Consider the following 4,540-nt stretch of genomic DNA (forward strand, 5'->3'; position numbering starts at 1 on the left):
TCAGAAGAAACAGCAGTATCAGAGAGGACAAATAGAGGTAAACAAATTGCATCATCTTTACCTCAATTTAATTCTTTATGTCCATTTGAAAAGAAAATTGCACCATCAACTAGTATACCTCTGCCAGAGATTTCAAGAAATGAACAAAATACTTTGTTGAAAAAGATTGTGAAAACAGAGAGCTTGATTTATATTCCAGTAGAAGTTCAAGTAAGAAATGAATGGATTTCAGTAGATGCATTTGTAGATACTGGAGGATCAAATAATCTAGCTCGACCATCTTTGTTCAAATCTCTCTGGAAACCATTAAAAAATATACTAGTTTCAGAAACAATTGGAGGATCTGTCCAGCTCACACATTATGTAGACAATATTTCTTTAAAAGTTGGAGGGAGTATTGTAAAAATCTCTGCAATTCAGCACTATGACCCTTCAGCAAGTCTGATGTTAGGCATGCCATTTATAAATTCTGTGCTTCCAGTCACTATCAGCCAAGATAAGCTGATAATAAATCTGAAGAAAAAAGCTATATCTGTGCCTAGACTAAGCATAGCAAACTCTGAAGCTAGGCATGAGAATAGACAAAAGAAAGTAGGAACTAGAAGGCCGACTAAAGATTCAAATGATTGGCAAGAGGTCCTACAAATCTATGAAGCTAGAGCAGAAAAGATAAACAAACAATCAGCATGCATTGAAGAAAACTGGTCTACAGAACAGAAAGATATCTACCAGAGACTTCTGAAAAGCTGTTCGGACAACCCACAACAGTTTTGGGAAACTGAAAGTCCGATGCAGGAGATAGTCACCTTACATGACAATGGAGTAAAAGGTAAAGTGATTCCTTGCACACCCTCTGATGAACAAGAAATGAGGAATCAAATTCAAGAACTACTAAAGATGCAGTTAATAGAAATTGGTGAATCTCATTATGCCTGTTCTGCATTTCTAGTAAGAAACCATTCTGAGATAGTAAGAGGCAAACCACGTATGGTGATAAATTACAAACCTCTTAATGCAATTACTCAGAATTTTAATTACCCATTGCCAAGACCAGAAGTAATAATGCAGAAGATTCAACATAGTAAGGTGTTCAGTAAATTTGACATGAAGTCAGGTTACTATCAGATACAGATTCAGCCAGAAGACAGACACAAAACAGCTTTCATATGTCCAGCAGGATTTTATCAGTGGAAAGTTGTTCCATTTGGGTTGAAGAACGCTCCAGCCTTCTTCCAAAGAAGGATGGATTATATTTTTGCTAAATATGATTTTATAGTTACATATATAGATGATATTCTGATCCATAGTCCAGATGTAAATACTCATTTAAAACATTTAGAAATTTTCCTTGAAGAAGTGAAAAAGCATGGCATAGTTTTGTCAGAAAAAAAGATGTCCTTATTTCAGGATAATATCGATTTTTTGGGGATAAATGTTGCAAATGGTTCTATTCAAATGCAGCCCCATGTGTTAACAAAATTGACACAGTTTCCTGATGAACTGAAGGACAAAAGGGCAATTCAAAGATTTATTGGAGTTCTGAATTACTTGCACAAATACATTCCAAAACTCTCAGAAAAGACAGCTGCTATAAGGAGACACAGCGACGGAGGATGGTCAGAAGAAGCAACTGAAGCAGTGAAGAAACTTAAAGAAGAATGTCAGCGGTTACCAAAGCTTCAACCACCAGGTGATGGTTTATTAATTTTGCAAACTGATGCTTCTCTTAACTTTTGGTCAGCTGTATTGTTAGAACAAAGAAGAAACAGTAAAGGAGAGATTGAAGAAAATCTGTGTGGATATGCTTCCGGAGAGTTTACAGCAAGTCAGAAAAATTACTTCATAGCTGAAAAGGAAACATTAGCTATCTTCAACGGGATTCAGCGGTTTGAGGTATATCTAACACCGGTAAGGTTTTTAATCAGAACAGACTCCAAAAATTTTAAATATTTTCTGACAGCAAAGATTTCAAGGCAACTTGCAAAGGGCAGGATTTTAGCCTGGCAAATCTGGTTTCAGCAATTTGATTTTGACGTCGAGTGGATTCTAGGTAACTCGAATTTCTTGACAGACGTTCTGACCAGAGACATGAGCAAAATGTTCATAACCTGTAAATATTCAGTTTTTGAGATCCCAGGGAAAGGCCCTGCAGATGATAGTTTCGCAACCTTTGTAGATAGATTTCGAATCTTAGAAAATTATGCAAGTCTTGTCACAGATGAGATCAAGAAATTGGTTGGTTTTAGATTAAGAAGGAATTGGTGGATTAGAAAATGCCAAGCATGGCAGTCAAAAAATCTGGGTATATCTCTAGGCCTTGATGAAAACTTGGTTAAAGTATTTTCTTTACCAAATATGAAGGTGAAGCTTTTCTTCAGAAGCTTATCTGACTTATGGTCTAGCATCTACACAGATGAAATGATCTAGACACTCAGAGTCTTGAATTACTATCAGATCATAGGCAGTGTTGACTTTGCCCTTAGTATTTTTACAGGTGCCAAAATTCTGGATCTAGAAGAAATTCCCATAAAAGAAGAGATGGTAAAATATCTGCTTTCTCTAAGAATTCCAGATATATTTGAGGAACTAGAGTCCTCTTTCCTCCAAAGGATAGATGGAAATTATGCAAATACTGATACTTTTCCTCAATATGAAATTTTTGAGAAGTTTGCAGATTGGAGATTTCAAGAAGGAAAATGCAGAAAAATTCAGGAGACCAGAGTATCTCAATGCATACAAAGATCTCTCTAGTATTTAAAAACATATGCTTATCAGTGGGATTTTCATAGCTTGAGAATGAGAGACATCATAGAACCAAATCCTTTTTCTCAAACATTCAGTCATGAAACGATTGGTAATTCTGAATCTGGTAACAATCAAGAGTTAATCAAACAGCATGCTGAATGGTTCCATGAGTTTGGAAATTTGAGGTTGGCTGAAAAAATTCAAATTCTTAATAAAATGGATAGCCTGCAAGGACAACCAAAAGCTTTAAAATTTGCAATTAATCAAAAGGCTTTAATCACCATCTCAATTATATCTCCAAATTGGAACAATAATGTCATCCACATCATTAGTCTGATGATCTCTAAAAGAATATGCACTTCAATAATTTTTGAGTTAGGATGGCAGCATAGAGACTGTTTGAGCGAAAATTGCAGGTTATGGGTACAACACTCTATTGAAAGTTCCACTAATATGTTCTAGATATTTAAATGGGAATCATTAGATGGGATAGAATTGGCAGTACAAAGGTCACCAGCAGCACGAAATGCGTTTAAAGATTCTTTTTTGGATATTGAAATAAGTGCTCTTTCTTTTTTGAACAAGTGGGAAAAACAGGAGTTAATGCATACGCCACTACAACCAGGACTTCACAGAATCAAAACAAAAATCATAAAAGGAGAATCGTCATCTGCAGCATCTCACAGTATGACAAGACCGCCAAAAGAAAAAGGAGAAATGACAGATGCACAAGATCCAAATGAGGGAATCGAAGAACAGTATAACCGACTTATGAATAGATACCATCGACAACTCATCGATGAGTACGAGCCATCTGCCGGATCGTCCGAAGAAGATTTATGGGAGACAAGGAGCCCCACAGGACCTTGGTAAAAGAAGATCGTAGCATAAGAATCTCTTGTCAGCAATGTAATAATGTTGGTTACATGTTGTGACAGGAATCTTTTGTACAAAAGAAAGATTGAGTAGACACTGTCGGTGGAAAAAGATACCGACAGGACCCTCAATTATTTCTACCTTATGTCATGTCTTAGCTAAGTTTAGATTCGTTTGAGGTCTATTTAAGAAGGAGTCATTCATGAGTTCAGGCATCGTTCGATTGAGAGCATGTGTGTTGTAATGAACTCTGAGACACTTCTGTTGTAATAAGCTTTGTATTCTGTTCTTGCTTTTTATTAATATCGAAGCCTTCTGGGCCGTCTGTCTGAGGACAGTTTCTGCACGTCTGAGGATAGTTTCTGTTTTCGAAAGAGGTTGAACTATAAGGCGCTGGAGTAAAGACCCGTGGAGAGAGGTCGTGGAAGACTCGTGCTTGTTCCCTGAGGAGAAGAACTAGAGAGTCAGACTCTTATTTCCAGAAAGCTGAGAGATTTTAAGAAGTAAGTTCTGTATACCAATAGCTTTGTCTTGTTTATGAATTGCTCTGTTTGAATGGTCCCCCCAAATCTGTTTATGAATTGCTCTGTTTGAACGGTCACCCCAAATCTTTTGAAGAAGTAAGTTCTGTATACCAATAGCTTTGTCTTGTTTATGAATTGCTCTGTTTGAACGGTCCCCCCAAATCTGGTATCGAAGCCCTGTAATGACCCTGTATAATTCTATAGACAGAACCCGAGAAGAGCCAGGAGCATTTGAAAGGCATCTTTGTTTTACATTGTGCTGAGTAAATAAAAGCTTTATCAGTCAATTTCTGGAATAGAATTATACCTTTCCAAGATGGCCAAATTTCTAAGAACTTTTTCTACCATTGATAAAAGATCCATATCTGAAGTAGAAAATAGATCTGTTGAGTCTG

The sequence above is a fragment of the Pinus tabuliformis genome, chromosome 1_2 (genome assembly GCF_031772625.1).
Source record: "Pinus tabuliformis cultivar Carrire ecotype Pingquan chromosome 1_2, CPIR1, whole genome shotgun sequence".
In the NCBI taxonomy this organism is placed as follows: domain Eukaryota; kingdom Viridiplantae; phylum Streptophyta; class Pinopsida; order Pinales; family Pinaceae; genus Pinus; species Pinus tabuliformis.